This window comes from Mus musculus, chromosome 5, assembly GCF_000001635.26.
Source record: "Mus musculus strain C57BL/6J chromosome 5, GRCm38.p6 C57BL/6J".
Lineage (NCBI taxonomy): Eukaryota > Metazoa > Chordata > Mammalia > Rodentia > Muridae > Mus > Mus musculus.
This window is the reverse complement of record NC_000071.6, coordinates 149,112,444-149,130,667: the sequence shown is the minus strand read 5'-3', so window position 1 is coordinate 149,130,667 and position 18,224 is coordinate 149,112,444. Positions and strand designations below refer to the sequence as shown.

Sequence of the window (18,224 nt, the reverse complement as noted above, 5' to 3'; positions counted from 1 at the left end):
TTCAACTGCGGGCTCTCTGGCTCCCGGGCCTGGTGTCCTTTACTTTACCTGTTAGTTTTAGTCTGGGCTCTCCTGAAGGCATGAGTGCAGGCGAGCTGTGTGGGACTGTGGCCCCAGGGGGAAAGAAGTGAATGGCCACTTTGAGGAAAGCAAGCAAAGCCGGGGGGGGGGGGGGGGGGGGGGGTGCTTTTTAGATTGGCAGCCATCACAGACAATCTGCTCCTTGGTCCTGCAGGGGCATCTGAGGTACTCGAAGAAGCACGTCTCAGAAATGGGAACTCAATCAAACTGGATCACGTACCTATGTGCTCCTGTCCTATCACTGCTGAAGGGTGACTAGTTCCATACTGTGTATGGCCAAGTGCCAGGTGATTACCTTGGGGATCCTGGGACAGTGGTCCTGGGGCTGGAAATGAGCTAACACAGGCCAAGGCAAGATGCCCGTCAGGCTGAGTCCACAGCAGCCTATGTAGGGCCTGGAACTAGGAGGTGCTACCATCAAGAACAGGATAAGGAAGTGGCCACGGTGTCAAAGAGATGCCTTGAGCAGTTGTAACCAGAGAGCAGAATAAGGATCTTGAACACTTGTTCATTCGTTTATCCATCCAGTCGCCAACTAATACAAGGAGTTACAGAAAGGGCCTGAGGAATTGAAGTGAGGAATTTTAGATACTACGTAAGAGGAAATAAACTAATATGACCAATGCTCCAATAGACACAGTTTTATGGGAGATGCAATGTGAGTGCTTGAAAGCCCTGTTTTTTCTTGAAATCAATCTTGAAGGGTAAATAAAATCCACCTGAAAGAAATGTGAATATTGACTTGGCACTCAAAATAAATTTTAATATTTTGTTATTAAATTCCTCAATGATCTTAATCTCTGTATTGCATTTACGTCGGAGTAGTCCTGTTTTTAGGAGGTAGATGCTGGAGAAACCCAGAGAAAAGAGTCATCATGTCTGCAATAGACTGCAGTGATTCAGTAAAGTCCCCACATCTGGGAGGGCAAGAGCATAGAACACAGATGTGACATGACGTCAGCAAGCTGGTGATATAATCCAGGGTGTACAGATGCCTGCTGGACAGTGGTCCTTTAGTACTCAAGGGGTCAGTGTCAGGACCCTCACCGGCACTGAGATCCAAGGATGCTCAGACCTCTTATAAAATCATGTCATTGGCATACACATATCTTCCTATGTTAAAATATCTTCGGGCAATTTACCATGCCTCGTACAATGTAAATACTATCTACACAGTGTTTCATTATCCTTCTATAGACCAAGAGAGTAAAACAAATCCGTACATGTTCAACATAAATGGAATTTTTGAAAAATGTTTTCAAACTGAGATTGGTTGAATCTGAGGATGTGGAACTCAGGAATACAGAAGACTGTCCGCTCCAGGCAGTGGTGGCGCACACCTTTAATCCCAGCCCTCGGGAGGTAGAAGCAAGCAGGTCTCTGCGATTTGGGGGCTAACCTGGTAGAGAGAGACAGAGACAGAGACACACAGAGAGACAGAGAGAGAGAGAGACAGACACAGAGAGACAGAGTTAGTTAGTTAGTTAGTTAGTTAGTTCCAGGACATCCAGGAAAACATGGAAAAACCCTGTTTAAAAAACACCCCTGCCCCCAAATATGAGCAGCCAGAAAAGGGCAGAGCAGAACCATTGAATGAAGTTTAGCTCACGTGATTACAGCAGGAAAGATGGAAACTCTGTTGTTGGCTCAAAGTTTTTGCAACCTACTTTTAATAAGGGTTCAACCTCTCTTCTATCCTACCACCCAGCAGAGGTCATGGAATGGAGACGTTATTAGGATGTGGGGGAAGTGGACCTGTTCAGCAATAGTTCTTTGGGTGCGAGCTTGATCTTCTTTCTCAGCAGCTCAGTCCTGTAGGAAACACCAAATATGACTCTGCAGCTGCAGACCAGGCCTCTAGGCAGGCGGACTCTAGGCGTGAACCAGCAGCTGCAGTCCTGTCCTTTCAGCAAGGAGACACCAGACAGCTGTGGTCCATCCTAAAGAAACCGCCAGGCTCGCCAGCCGGCTTGAGGCGAGGCCACAGAAGCGGCAAGCTGCCACGGGAACCTCATGAGCAGTTCGTGGGCGAGTTTCTCTCAACGTCGAAGTTATCACCAGTTGAGCTCAACAATGCTATGTGAGGTAAACCAATACACGTGTGTCTTTGGTGAAGAATAGCAAGGCGGAGCAAACCAAACCCATGCTAAGTGCTCATCTCCCGCTGTCTGTGGGGTCAAATTCATACTCCTGCATCGAGTGTCCTTCCTTGTGACTGCTGTATCTAATCATCCGTTCACCTGTGTGGCTTCAGAAAAACGTTCCTTCACTTGTTTGCTTTAGCAAGACATCCTTTCACCTGTGTGCCCCTGCAAAACATCATTTGATATAACTAACATTCCCAAAACTAGAAGTTTCTACTTCACTCTGTCATCCTACTGAAAAACAGTGTCGAAGGTAGAGGAGAAGATGGCACGGAACCTGCACAAGGCAAAAGGATGAACAGGACCAGCCAGCTCCATCCTCGGCACTGCAAGCACAATGCATCTCTGTAGCTCCCACGAAGACTGGAATGCAAGTAGGCTAGAAGTCTCTTAAACCCCCAGAGAAGCCTTGGGCAGGGATTCGAGCCACCAGACTCCTTGAAGGTTGTGTTCCTAAACGAAGGTGACTAGTAGATGTGTCAAGCGTGTATTTATCTCTCATCTCCAGCCCTTACAGCTTGCCCTACAGTAGGTTTTCAATACGAGTTGGGACTTGCGTTTTATAAATCACGAGCATAGATGGTAAATTCTTTTTCTTCCGTTGCCGATGCTCATGGGAAGCATGCTGTGTGTTTTGTTAATGTTTCCTCCCCGAAGGCTGAGCGCTTGGTGAACATCTGTCTGCTCACACCTGTTGGGCTGGTTTACACGGCAGTCTGAAAGGCATACATGCCAGGGTAATTGCATTTGGAGTTCCTTCCCTTGGAGAAATCTGTCGGAAGGATCCAGGACCAGATATTTCTCCCACTGACGAGTTCATCATCTTGCCTAAAGAAGAGCCAGTATTTCTGCCTCTCATAAGTTTAATGCATGCTGCAACATGAATCGGATGAGCTTGAGAACCAGGAAGCATGAATATTTCATACAGCATGAATTGCCAGACTTAAAAATCACCTCACGGGACCGACTCTCCAGCTCAGGTGCAAAGACCAGGGAACAAATACGGTCCTGAAGCCAAACCAGGCTCTTCCAGACAGGGCCGACACTCAGGCAAAGGAACAGTGGCCTGGTAGGTCATCAGCAGATCCTCGAGGGTCGGGATCGGCTCCTCTGCCGGACGGGCAGCTGTGGGAAGAGAATCCATATCTAAATCCTTCTGTGACCTCCCTGCAGCATGTCAGGGAGACCTGGCTGTATCATGGATCGCACGGCATGGGTTAGGATCGTCTGCTCTGCTGCCTGTCTTTCTGTTCCCAGTGTTTAGCACTGAGCAGAGGGCCCTTGCTCCTGAGTTTTACAGATACAGATAAGTGAGCCTCCAGAGCTTCTGGAAATGACCACAACCCCATCTCCATCCCCGAGATCCTACCAGCAATGGTATCTCCCGTTCTCTGTGTTGAATTTCAGCCTAGTGTTTTGTTTTGTTTTGTTTTGTTTTTTTAAAGAAGTTATAGGGAGGCCAGGGGCAGGGTGAGACAAGGTCTCACTATGTTACTCTTGACTGGCCTGGAAATTGCAATGTAGACCAGGCTGGCCTCAAATTCACAGAAATCTGCCCACCCTTTCCTCCTGAGCGCTGGAGTTAAGGACATGGTGCTACCATGTCCAGCAAAATCGTGGAATTTTAAAAAATTGTTCTATGACTCTGGAGGGTAGACCTTAAACACGTGCAGAAAGAGGACCTGGAAGGGACACTCACCAAACCAAGAGGCTAGAGTGTTCTGTTCAGCTCAAGTCAGCCCAGACAAGGAGAGCACTACTCACAAGAAGCTAGGTCCCGGTCAGATGGAGGTTTGTTTTTTTGTTTTTTGTGGGGGGGGGGGGTGTTTTTGTTTGTTTTTTTTGTTTTGTTTTTTTGTTTTGTTTTTTGTTTTTTGTTTTTTGTTTTTTTTTTTTTTTTTTGAGACAGGGTTTCTCTGTGTAGCCCTGGCTGTCCTGGAACTCACTTTGTAGACCAGGCTGGCCTCGAACTCAGAAATCCGCCTGCCTCTGCCTCCTGAGTGCTGGGATTAAAGGCGTGTGCCACCACGCCCGGCCGGGAGTTTTTTCCTTTATGGGGTGCAGTGATACTTCAGTATATGCATGCAAACTATAATGCTCAGGTCAGGTGTTCAGCACTGACTGATGTCACCTTGAACATTTATCATTACTTTGTGTGGGAAGCACTCACAGTCCACTCTACTTGTCCTTTTGAAATAATCCTCCTCCTAACGGGCTGCCAAGCATTTCGGGGTTTTCATCACATGGCCTCGCACCCTGAACTTGTTATTTTAGGGGCTTTCTAAAGAGCAGACACACACCCGAACATGCACATTTCAGCCTCACGGGTACGAACATTCACGTGTAAAATAATTTGACCTCACTTGCTTTTGAGGTTAATACTTATTACTAAGGTGATGTTCTTGGCTCTGCCAGGATGCAGGGATGCTACTTCACTGTGGCCACAGCTGTTAGCGTCCCATCACCAACAGGACACTTGTGATGACCAACTTGAGCTGCAAGGAAAGCTGATTTTGCCAAAGGTGGTGAGGTTCCAATCCCTGTCGCTTTGGTTCTGTGGTGGCGAGGTACATTGTGTTGGGAATCTGTTTTGCTGTGAAACGTCACCATGACTAAGGCCACTTATAAAAGAAAGCCCGTAACCGGGGGCTTGCTTATAGTGTCGGAGGGTTATTGGTCCCTGGTCATTAAGGCAGGGAGCATGGCAGCAGACAGGCAGATGTGGCGGCAGGCAAGCATGGCACTGGAACAGTACTTGAGAGCTCACATTTGATCCACAAGATGGAGGGAGGGAGGGAGGGAGGGAGGGAGGGAGGGAGAGAGAGAGAGAGAGAGAGAGAGAGAGAGAGAGAGAGAGAGCGCCTGGGCCTGGGCTTTTGGAACCTTAAAGCATATCCCCCAGTGACATACCTCCTAATCCTCCCTGTCTTAGTCAGGGTCTCTATTCCTGCACAAACATCAGGACCAAGAAGCAAGTGGGGGAGGAAAGGGTTTCTTCAGCTTACACTTCCACATTGCTATTCATCACCAAAGGAAGTCAGGACTGGATCTCAAGCAGGTCAGGAAGCAGGAGCTGTTGCAGAGGCCATGGAGGGATGTTCCTTACTGGCTTGCTTCCTCTGGCTTGCTCAGCTTCCTCTCTTATAGAACCAAGACTACCAGCCCAGGGATGGCACCACCCACAATGGACCCCCCCTCCTTGATCACTAATTGAGAAAATGCCCCACAGCTGGATCTCATGGAGTCATTTCCCCCAACTGAAGCTCCTTTCTCTGTGATAACTCCAGCCTGTGTCAAGTTGACTCAAAACCAGCCAGTATACTCCCTAAACAGTTCCACCAGCTAAGGAACAAACATTCAAACACAGGAGCCTAGGGAGCCATTCTCATTCAAACCACCACAACCAAATAAACTAAGGCCAACATCTGAACCTTTAACACATGGGCATTTGGAGGACTTTTCAAACCTGAGTGATAGCAACATTTTTTCTGATTCTTCTTATTTCATCGAGACTAACATTTTGCAGCATCTGAGAATGCTCGAGCTATCCCTTTATTGGATCAAGGACATTTTCCCCCTGGGGTGCTAGGACTGGGACCATAGCTTTGCACTTGCTAGGCAAGTGCCCTGCCACTGAGTCACACCCCAGCTGAGGGACAGTGAGTGTTAACACAGGCTGCTTCCAGCCCTGTGCACGATGTTCTTTGCTACCTAAGATCAGCGTTTCCAAGGCAGTCATCCATTTGACCTTGAGACAGACACCAAGGAGTTGGTACTCAATGCACAGCAAAGCTCCGTAGGCACCTGCTTCCATGCAGAGATACTTCTGTGTCTCTCTGTGCAGAAGCCGGAGATCCCAACTGGCATTTTATCATAACTCAATAGAAACACCGAGAAGGAAGCAAGCATAATTTTGGAGAAAGAAGAGCTTCTCTCACAAGTGTTCTGGAAGCAGTACACTTTCGTTTTATGTTGTTTATAATTTATCTTCTGGGAAAGAGGCACACAGATCTCAGTGTAACTTGTATAATAGTCAAAGCTTATTAGGACTTAAAGAAAGCCACATGAGGGATGGCAGAGCTGAGCAATGTGTGTTAATGTCACTGTCTTCAAAACCAGGCTAGGGAGACAATGCAGTCAGTAAATGGAACACCACACAGGTGTGAGTCCCTGAGTTGGACCCCTGAAACCACACTTAAAAAGCCAGGCTTTGTGGCCCAGGCTTGACATGCCAACTATCAGAAAGCAGGGACAGTAGGATCCCTTCAGTCTCACTGGCCAACCAGGCTGGCCTAATCAGGGAGTTCCAGGCAATGAGAGACCTTGTCTCCAGAACTAAGGTGGGTGGCTCACGGGAAACAGCATTGGAAACTGACTGCTGGCCTTCGCACGCACCTGCACTCACACACACACTTACGTACCTTCACAGCAAACCCTGGAGCAGGGCTGGGGGTGTGGCTCACTGGTTAGAGCATGAGCCTCTGGGCTTCATGTCCTGGGTGCCCTGTTTGCTTCCTGACACCAAAATAAACCCTGAAGCCTCCTGCCTGAGCTGAGGAAATCTTTTCTCTGTGCACAATCCATTGTTAGGTGGCAGAGGTGCCACTTGACATGTGGCCGTGGCCCTGAGGGACTACATTTTTACGTTTCGTTCAGGTGGTCACGGTGACTCAAGACTACATCCTGGATCTTCCAAGGAGAAAATGTGTAAATACAGACATCTGGTACCCCCAGGGGAGTGCCTGGCTCTTGGCCTCCCCAACCTAGACAGCATTTCCAAGTATGTGTGTCCACGGGAGTAGATGGGTTGGGAAGAGAACTCCCAGATCCTCTTAAAGGCAAATGAGGCCTCTCTATGGTGACCAGGATCTGATGGTGTCATGAGGATGAATTCTTTGCTGAGATTAGTGGCTGAGTGCACGTGGTTGCTTGCTTCCACAGTACAATGCCCTCCGGCGCAGTTTTGGTGTTTTTCTTGAGACGGGACCCTCTCTTTGAAACTCATGATCCTCCTGCTCTGGTTTTCCTAGTGTTGCAGGTGTGAGCCACCACTCTCAGCTCCTGCCGCCCTCATTGTGACCTTGGGTCCTCAGCACATGCTCGCACTTGTGACTACAGACTTCCCAGCTCTAGAACTACATGCTAAGTAAGTTCCTGGGGCTACAGTACTCATCTTCAGCAAAAGAACACGGGCCAAGATAAATGATACTCCTAAGCATCATGGGGCAGCCAGGGGTCTCTGTGTGCTGGCCAGTGGCCCAGACAGAACAGAAATCAATACAAACAAGGGTGGAGAAGAGACGAAAGCATTGCAGAGAGCACGAGAACATCACCTTAACCCTATGGAGGGAAGACACTGCACCCGGGAGACAATATAGTTAAAGGTCAGACTTGTTTTAACTCTCTAGAAATTACAAATAAGGTCAACAAAAAAAAAGCCAATAGCAGGATTTAAAGAAGAAGTCAAAATATTCTCAAAAGAAGGAAAGGAACATATAAAAATGATGGGGTGGATAGAGAGATAACTCAGTTAAGAGCACTGGCTGTTCTTCAGAGGACATAGGTTTGATTCCCAACCCCCACAAACCATGTGTAATGCTTGTTTTGGGAAATCTAATGCCCCCCACCTCCTGCTCTTGCCTTCATGAGCACCAGGTGTGCATGTGGTACACACACATACATATAGGTAAAATATTCATGCACATCCAATAACTTGTTTTCTTTGTTTACAAGACAAGGTCTCTCTTTGTATAGCCCTGGCTGTCTTGGAAGTCGTTCTGTAGACCAAGTTGGTCTCAAACTCATAGATGTCTGCCTGCTTCTTTTTACAGAGTGCTGGAATTAAAGGTATGCCACTACCACCCAGCTAAAAAAATACTTTAAAAATGGGTATACTATGTTTGATGTAGATTAACAGAAGTTCAGAAAGAAAAATACACAAAGTTTAAGAAGGGAGAATTATCAAAGAAACTCTTCCGGAAAAATTTAAAGTAAACGTTGAGATTTAAAATGCCTGCTGAAAGGTGTAGCTTAGTGAAAGTGCTTACCTGGGCATGGGCAAGATCCTAGGGAGAGGAAGGGGAGGAGGAGGAACAGGAGGAGGAGGAGGAGAAGGAAGAAGAAAAGAGGAAGAGGAGGAAAGGAGGAGGAGGAGGAGGAAAGGAAGAAGAGTAGGAGAAGAAGAAATAATCATGCTAACAGTATTCGTTGAGGGCTGGAGGTGTGGAAGGCTCTTAGCACCCTTGAGGTCCTGGGTCTAATCCCCAGCATCAGATATAAAAATGAACACAAGGGTTCTCTGACTCTGCGCTGAAATATTGAGGAGAACAAAAGGGCTCCCACACCCAGCAGAATTGCATGCATTTATTCAAAGACCAGGTGCCAACACATTTGTGCAGCCCTGTCTGTAACAGCTAAAGCCCACTGCAGTCAAAAGCCATCACTATTAAAATTGGGCAAATTAATTGTAGTATGTTCATGTAATGGATCCAGGAATGGATGAATTGCTGTGCCCTGGGTGAATCTGGCAGGCTTAATGGGAAATGAGAGACAGGAACAAAAACGCACGTTTATAATTCCATGTCTACAAAAACTCAAAAGCAGACCTGCAAATCTGTAATACTAGAGATGACTGACAGTGGTCACTACTGGGGGCAGGCAGGGCTGTGGCAGGCTCCTGGCAGAGTCTATTACATGATACAATTGCTTGTTTTTGTAAAAATCCGTCAGGTTGCTATTTATGACCTATGCTCTCATCTGTAAGCATGTGCTTTTTCAATAAAAAACTTGATACTTTTTAAAGTTCAACACATGATGGTAAAATTTAGAGCCACTTCCAAAGGAGACCCAAAAATCTTGGGGAACAGCAGGATGGGGCCACTGAATAAAAGCATCATGGTAGACTAAAGAGTAAGGGGGGAGGGGGAATTGATGGGGGAGGGGGAGGGAGAAATGGAGGGGAGAGAAATATATAGGGGGGAGAGAGAATGGATGAATGACTTAGAAACTTACATATAGAGAGATAGATAGATATAGATATAGATATAGATATAGATATAGATATAGATATTGGAAACTAAAAGATTTACCTGAGAGAAATACCTGTAACTTTTGCAAGTTAGGACAGTTATTCCTGTCCTACCAAGGGGGCAGTAAAATAAGGGTATTTTGTAAGAGACAGTAAAAATTTGCCACCATTTCTGAGGAAGTTTCTCAAAGACATATCACCAAAATAAGAGGGCATTCAAAGGGTCTTGAAGACAGAAAAGGAAAAGGTTTTTTAACATGGTGGTAAGAGGCTTGGTGGTGATCTGTATTGGATGGCACAGGGTACCAGGGAGCTTCTGTGAGGTGTCCGATGTCCGTGGAAAGGGAAGGCTCTTCTCGAGGCTCTACTGATGGACAGTGTTTAGAAATCTAAGCAAATGGAAACCAAAAAAAAAAAAAGATAATTACTATTGATAAGAAAACACAGAGCAAGAAATGTTATGGTGGATTTCCCTCAATTTATAAAAGCTATGTATTTCCCTGAAATCCAAGTAGATGCAGTATAAAACATTTACTTTTTTTTATATATATAATACAGAAGTCTAAAAGCTTTAATGAGCTGTCTAGTTTTATATCAACTTGACACATGCTGGAGTCATTTGGGAAGGGGAACTTCATTAAGAAAATATTCTACCAGGTTGGTTTTATTGATGATTAACATGGGAGGGCCAGGTCCACTGTGGGTGGCGCCATCCCTAGGCAGGTGTTCCTGGGTGGTATGAAGAAAGTCCTGGGGAGCGAGCCAGTTAGCAGCTTCCTCCGTGCCTCTGTGCTTCGGTGCCTGCCTCCAGGTTCCTTGTCTTCCCGTGCTGATGGGATGTTATTTGAGCCTGCAAACTGAGATTAAGCCCCTTCCTTCCTTCCTTCCTTCCTTCCTTCCTTCCTTCCTTCCTTCCTCCCTCCCTCCCTCCCTTCCTTCCTTCCTTCTTCCATGTTTCTTTTTTTCTTTTATTTTCTATCTTCTATTTTTTTTATTAAAGATTTATTTATTTATTTCATGTATGTGAGTGCAGTGTAGCTGTCTTCAGACACACCAGAAGAGGGCATCGGATCCCATTACAGATGGTTGTGAGCCACCATGTGGTTGCTGGGAATTGAACTCAGGACCTCTGGAAGAGCAATCAGTGATCTTAACCACTGAGCCCACTTTCTATCTTCTTTCTTTCTCTTTTTTTCTTTTTTCTCTTTTTATTGTCATGGCAATAGAAACCCTAATACACCCACTTTCTTGAGATTACCACTGTGGCCATCTTTAGGCCATTATATGCATCCAAAAATCTGAGTATGCTTACATGTTGCATAGGCAATGCTATCAGATCAACATTTTTTAGGGTTTAATTAATTAATTAATTAATATATAGGTGCTCCAACTGCTTGGACATCTGCATGCCAGCAGAGGGTATCAGATCCCAGTATCGATGGTTGCGAACCACCATGTGGCTGGGAATTGAACCCAGAACCTTCAAAGAGCAAACAATGCTCTTAACTGCTGAGCCATCTCTCCAGCCCCGAACACCATTCTTTTAAAGATTAATTTTTATTTCATGAGTGTTTACCTGCATATAGGTCTGTGTGCCGCAGACAGAACGAAGAGGGCATCAGATCACTTGGAACTGGAGTTAAAGACAGCTGTGAGTCACCATGGAGATGCTGGGAATTGAAACTAGGCCTTCTGTGAGAGCAGCAGCTGGCAGAGCCGTCTCTCCACCACAAAGTTTTAAACATAAATACCCTACCGATTCACAACTGCACCTGTCGTGCAAGTGTGCAGTCCCTTAGTTCGCTGTTTCTACTTCCCTTTTAAAGAAAAAATAAACAAACTTAACAATGTGTGTCTGAGATGTGCATGTGTGATCTGTGTGGAGGTCGTAGGGACAACGCTCCGTAGTATGGGGGTCCTGAGGACTGAATTTAGGTCGTCAAGCCTTCACAGCAAGCGCGTTTACTCTCTGCCCTTCTCATCGGCCCCGCCATTTCCCGTATTAAGTAGACAAGTATTTGTGTAACTTCATGATCGGTTCTGACCAGTCTCTGGCAGCCAGCATAACCTTACAAAGTGCAACGCAGTTAAAACTGAGGAAACACAGCCAGCAGCGGTGGTAGCGCTCGCCTTTAGCCTTTAATCCCAGCACTCGTGAGGCAGAGGCAGGCAAGTCTCCAAGTTCAAGGCTAGCCTGGTCTACAGAGCAAGTTCCAGGACAGTCAGAGCTGCACAGAAAAACCCTGTCTTCGAAACCAAAAAAAAAAACAGAACAAGCAAACAAAAAGAGAGGAAACACCATAGACTAACCCTTTGGTGGGTTAGTACAGTTTCTCTGTCCCACACCTCAATGTTTATATTCTGTCCGTTCTTTAGAAGGGAAGCTGAGGGCTGGGAGTGCCTCCCTGTGTTCCTAATTATGTGGGAGAGCTTTCCTTGCTGCTTTACTGGGTAGGTAGTGGTTGGGGGAGAGAGAGAGAGAGAGAGAGAGAGAGAGAGAGAGAGAGAGAGAGAGAGAGAGGCAGAGGGAGAGGCTCAGTGGTCCAGCATCTGTCCTCACAGCCATCTGCGGGAAGGCTCGCCACACTGCAGCACACTGAGCCCTCAGCTCAGGATCATGAGACTGCAGAAGGGTGCACCTCTACCAACAGTTGCCTGTTCCAGTGTAAGGTTACACATAAACTCCAACCGCTGTCTGCTTTAAATGAAACCAAAAATTAGCGGTACCCCGCTTGCTTTTCAGTTACTCTCCGTTGAGGAAATGGTACTGGGGGAGTGGGCAGGTTTGGAGTCTACAGAAGGCATCTGTTGCTGGAGGGTAAAAAACTTAAGCTTTTTAAAGCTGGACATGTCGGGTCAGCGTACTGCCAGGCACAGGGTCCGGCTGAGTTACAGTTAACTTGCCTGGCTCCCTTCCCATCCCTCCTATGTCACAGTGTATCATCAGAGCCTTCTGTTCCATTTGAGGTTCAGATCTGCTGGCCTGAAGTCACGGTGACACTAACTCTGGGGAAGGTTAGGTACACAAACAGCCTTGCCTGACCTCACCCTATGCTTTGCATGCAGCCAGGGGACCCCTGAGGCTGGCACTCCTTCCCTGGCCTAAGGCTACCCTGGGGGAGGGGAGCAGCCTTCCACTGGAGGAAACAGAAGGGTTCTTTCCTCTCTAGCTGAAGGGCAAGATGAAAGAAGGCTAAGGGTTCTGACCATGGCCTCATCTCTGACCGTGCTTTCCTCTCTCTAAGAAACAAAACAAAACAACAAAACAAAATCACTCAGAATGGACCCCCAGAGGCCAAGCCCTGGCCTCCCCAGCTGCCTCTCCAGAGCCTGGCTTCCTCCCTTGGCTCACTACCTCCCAGTTCCCTGGAGAGAAAGAGGGCAACCAATCCACAGCCACCTTGGTCCCTGTACCCGGTGGGGGACCCTCGAGCATCCAACCATAACAGCGCAGGCTACAGATTAAAAAGGCCAGTTCCCAGTCCCAATAAGAGAACAGCAGCCGGCCCTGTTGCAAACACTAAGGCCAGAAATGAACAGCCAATGGTGGCAGAGACTTCAGCTGATTGTGATCTGAGATACTGACACCAAACAGTGCCAGGTACTTCTAGATCTTTCCAAGAGTCATGGAAAACAGCAAGGGAAGGAAAGATACTCAGGAAGGCATGGTGAAGTGATGAGTAATGGGGCTTTGGGGTCAGAGAGGTCAGGAGCCTCCTGGTGTCTCTGGACTAGGAGAATAAAGGCAGCCCCTGCTCTCCTCCAGCATTCGAGCTTTGCTATGAGCCAGCCAAATGACGCCCCACTCTTTGTAGACACCATTTCCCAGCAGCCCCATAAGCAGGCCTATTATTATTCTTGTTTTATAGTCGAAGAACCCGAGTTAAATGGCGCACCTACAGGGAACCCAAACCTCGTTTCTCTGATGAGTCTCTCTCTCATCATTGCTCTGCTACAAAATGAGAATTAAAAAATCCCGGGCTGGGAGAGATGGCTCAGGATGTACAGGCTGTCCTCATAGAAGGCCTGAACTTTAGTTTTCAGCACTCACGTGGTAGCTCACAGCCATCCATAACTGGTTCCAGGGGAACTGACACTCTCCTGACCGCCAAGGTCATGGCAGTGCACAGTGGATATATATATATATATATATATATGTGTGTGTGTGTGTGTGTGTGTGTGTGTGTGTGTGTATGTGTGTTTATGTATATATATGTGTGTGTATATATATGTATGTGTATATATATGTGTGTGTGTATATGTATATATATTTGCATTTTATATATATATGTGTGTGTGTGTGTGTGTGTGTGCAGGCAAACACTGAAAAATCGATCTAAAAATCATTTTTTAAAAAAGATACTGTTTTTCTAAGATAGCCAGGACTACACAGAGAAACCCTGTCTCAAAACAAAGCAACAACAACAAATACAGCCTCATGCTGGTAATGTAGCTCATAGGTATAGCACCTGCTTAGCTTGCACAAGGCTCCAGGCTCAGTTCCTAGCACCATAAAAGAAAAACTGCTACCTCGCGCAATTGGAAAAATATTGACTAAACCCCTTAGATACCAGGAGGTGTTCAGTAAATGTGACAGGATTTTCCCTGTCCAATCACACTAAAAATATTAGGGCAGCAAGAGGCCTGTGATTGGACAGGGAAAAGGGAGGCGGAACTAAGAGCTACAGAGACAGGGAGCGTCCGAGGAGAGGGGAGGAAGGCCAGGATGGAGGCGGATGTGAACCAGCATGGCTTTAGCCAGCCACAGGTAGTTATGATATCATAAGGTTAGAATATTTGGGATAAAGCTTTTATCATTATCAGTTGGTCTGAAATTATTGTATTGGCATCTTGTAAATTGAGAATTTATTGACACATAAATCTGATTGGTTAATTATAAGCTTCTAGAATTTTGTTTCTACCGGGTAAATGGGTATTGTGGTGGCTGACCATGGGGTGGATGGTCATCGCATGGGGCTAGCGGCAGAGATCCACCAACGGACTTGGGAGCTCCGTCCCAGAGAGACCACCAAGTTGAGATCACCCAGCTGGAGCCATGTGGTCTGTCTGTCAGTCCATTTTTTAATATTTCCCACTACAAGTAAACATAAAGGTTTTTATTGTTTTGGTTGGTTGGTTGGAGTGTTTGTTTGGTTTTGTTGTTCTTTGTTTTGTTTTGTTTTGTGGTCCTGTGTTCTGCCTCTCCAGCAGCAGTGTCTGGACACCACCAAGACGCTGGCTCAGGGGTAGGCATCAGAAGGGTGTGAGACGGCTGGTAGGGAAAGCAGAGCCGGGGACACTGGCAGGATTCAGGTCTTGTTGAGATCCAGTGGGGGAGGAGCGGGAGAAGAGAAGAGGCCTTTTCCAGGAGCCATAATGTCATGGCTCATTTAGGCAAAGAGACCCTCCCCGTGGTTCTCTTCGATGAAGCAGCTCTCTGAGACAATCTTAGCTTGTTCACATTTCTGTATTGGGCACAGATGTGAATGCATACTCTTTATTTGTGGTGAGCCAGGGATTACGTGCTTTTGGGGAAGGGCCGGAGAACATCCAGGAAGGGAAGGTCATTGGCCGAAGGCTAAGGCTATTGAGATGCCTCCTTAGCATGGAGAGGCGTCCTGGGTGTGCTGTGTGACTGAGTGCCCCTGGCCAACTCAGTTGGGGGTCATGGTTCCAGAGCAGGCAGTAGAGGCGGGGGTGGGGGGGGGGAGGGAAGCCCCACCCCTGCAGGCTCAGATCTCTGAGATTCCAGGGGTTTGAGCACACTCGGCTCCACCAGGTCTTATGTCCATCTGGTGGCACTGTCCACGTGCCCAACATAGTTTGTTTTTTGTTTTTCCTCTCCCGAGAGGTCCTAGGAAGAAGTTATAAGGAGGAAAGGCCTGAAAGCCACCACAGTATCCAATAATGTGACAACTGGGGTTGTGTTCTGAAAAGCCCATCGCCTGGTGATTTTGTTGTGTGACGATCATAGAGTATTCTTACAGAAGCTAAGACTAGACACTGCCACACAGTCTTACGTGGCAGCCGTCCTCTTTGGTCCATTTCTGGCCAAAACGTTGTTCATTATGTGAGCATATAGATACAGCAATACGATGATGTCTATACTCCTAGGATGCTGTAGTGGGGGGGGGGGTGTCCCAGTGACTCAGTTTCCCCAGAAAACCATAATACGAGGTCTGAGGCACGGAAAGACTTAGCAGATTATGACAAAATATCACACAGCCACTACAACATTTATGAAAATAAATCAAAACGAAAAGTATTGACAATATTAAGTAATAAAACAACATCTGAAGTAGTACATGTATAGATTATAACTGCATAAAGCATAGTCAGAAGACATGGAAGCAAGATCTAGAACTTAAAGTTCTCTGGATGCAGATCGATGATGCTGTGATGCTCTGCATCCGGCAAGGATGGGGTGAGCGGAAGGATCTGGCGTGGAGGCCTTTCAGCCCCACCACGGTGTGTGGAGAGTCTCCTCCACACCACTGTACTCCTTGTGTGAATGCATCTTTGGAAATATCCTGAAGTGAACATCCGACTTCCAGAGCTTTGCCACATGCTGATAGCTGCGGTTGGAATGTGGTTTTCATCTGCTCCCCCGAGGCTCTTACTGAAACTTAATTCCCAGTGTGAGGTATTAAGCAGCGGAAAAAGTCAACCCAACGACAGTGTTCAGAGGCACGGCCTATGGGAAGGATTAGGACTAATAAAGTTGTCAAGAGTAGAGGTCCCTTGAATAAATCCCTGTGGCTTCAGAAGATGAGGGAGAAGGAGTAGTCAGACACATGCACACACACCACACCACACACATACACACTCCACACACACACACACACACACACACACACACACCACACATATACCACACACACACACACCACACACACACACACCACACAAACTCACATACTGCCCGTTGCCATGTGATGATACCCTAAGCCGTTCTGGACTCTGACAGCAAGAGAGCATCTCTCTACATGTGAACCATTGAACCCCCAAAGCTAAAATGAACCTCTTCTGTTTACAGTTACCCAGCCTTGGGTATTGTATGATAGGAATAAAAAGAGGTTAAACTGCTGATCTGTTTCACTCTGTAACACCAGCAAGCTTTTGTGGTGTAGCCATTCAGGGCTGCCTTTCCAGCGACGGGGGAGGGGGGCTTCATCATATAGAAGCATCGGGCTTTGCTCGGCTGCTACCAGGCAACATGAAGACTCTCTGACTAGAGCATTGCTGTAACGCTTAATCTCCAGTGAGATTATTTCATAAAATATTGATTTTTTTTCTTGCACAGAAAGGGGATAGTTCATGAATAGAAAATGCTCTCACGAGCAAGAATTCTTCAGTTCCCTTAGTTCATAAGCACGAAGAGTAACGAATGAGTCTGTTTTACAAAACAAGGCTGACTTCTACCATACCAACTGGGAGAGTCGGAGCTAGGAAGTCTTGGTGTTAGGATCCGAGGAACTGGTGTTCCAGGGACCTAACCCTGAACACCAGGGTGCAGCTTTTCCTGCAGACTGTAAAGGTGAACTGCAGACATGAACTTCCTTCCCAAGGTGTAGGCTCTTCTTCTCCTCCTCTTTCCCTTCCTCTCTGTCACCCTGTTTCTCCTTCCTCCTCCCCTTTTCTCACCTCAGCCCCTGCCTAGCTATAATCAGATGCTGGGGTTTTAGCATCTTGCTAGACTGCTACAGACCAGTATGTCCCATGAGGTCTCGATGTCTTGAGAAGGCAGCAGCAAGGTCAAAGAGACAGGAACGGCGGCGTTTCAGTTGTGTGTCCCCACCTTCCCTTGAATCCACTGTGACCCTTGACCTGCCTGCTCCCAGGTTAGAACAGCGAGGAGTTAGAGAGCCAGTGCTCCCAGAATCTAAAGCCTCATTACGTTCTCATTCACATTCTGCTGGCTAAACGAGCTGTTGTGAACAAGCCAGCAAATTATTCCTGATGTTTGCCTCCTGGAGGAACATTGAAAGGTCATGTAACCATCAGAAATACAGCCAGGCAGTGGTGGTGCATGCCAGTGAATCCCCATGCTTGGAGGCAGAGGCAGGTGGATTTCTGAATTTGAGGTCAGCCTGGTCTACAGGGTGAGTTCCAGGAAGGACAGCCTGTGCTACACAGAAAAATCCTACCTCAAGCAAACAAAAAAGGATCAGAAATGCACACGCATGTGTGGGACGGTACTTTAAAAAATAAGCCCAATGCAACAATTAACAGTCAATGCTTCTCATCCAATTGACTAAAAAGATAGAAAACAGTCATGTCAGTGCTCAGGTGTATACCCACCACCGTGAGACTGAGGCAGATGAATCTCACATTGAGGCCAACCTAGACTGCATAGAAAATTTCAAGCCAGCCTGAGATACAGCAAGGCCACTACCCACTTACACCCCACCCCACCCCCATTCAGCCCACTAACAAAACGATAAAAATAACAATCGACAGGCAAGGTAGGAAGCCCTGGAACCTGCACACACTGCTGTAGACACTGCCACTGCTTTGCGGCTTGATGTGACATTTCAGCATAGTCATATACACAGACCTACAGACAGATACACAAACAGAAAAGCTGGAATGGGGCAGCCTGTGCTTGCTCTAAGTCACAGTACCTTGTTGCGGATGGGCCTGGTGCTGTCTGTATTTTGATGTTAATTCCACTCTCCTGGGAGGGTTAGTGGGTGAGGAGTGAGTCACAAACTCAGGTGACTTCTTGTAAACCATCCCCTAATAAATAGAGGAGCCAATCGCTGGTCGGTCGAGTAGGAGGGACTTCTGGGTTGGATAGGGGAAGAGAGGAAGAGGAAAGAGAGAGTCCTTTTTGGACTGGGATAGTGTGAGGACAAGATGTAGCTACTAGTTTCTCCTGGTTTCAATGGCAAATCCGTCAGGATTCGACAGTAGAGGATTTAGATTAAATAAATCTTACAAGATTAGGATTTTAGTTGTTGTGGCCCAGT

The 18,224-nt window shown here is 46.8% G+C and overlaps 1 long non-coding RNA gene across 1 annotated transcript in view; it reads left to right on the top strand.

Moving 5' to 3' along the window:
* The window catches only part of Mm2pr (macrophage M2 polarization regulator), a 62,472-nt gene extending 51,369 nt beyond the window's left edge, over positions 1 to 11,103 (top strand). The window contains exons 2-3 of the long non-coding RNA NR_015478.2: positions 1,887 to 3,294; positions 10,839 to 11,103. This is a non-coding gene — a long non-coding RNA (macrophage M2 polarization regulator). The remainder of the gene's footprint in view (positions 1 to 1,886; positions 3,295 to 10,838) is intronic.
* The last annotated feature ends 7,121 nt before the right edge of the window (positions 11,104 to 18,224 follow it).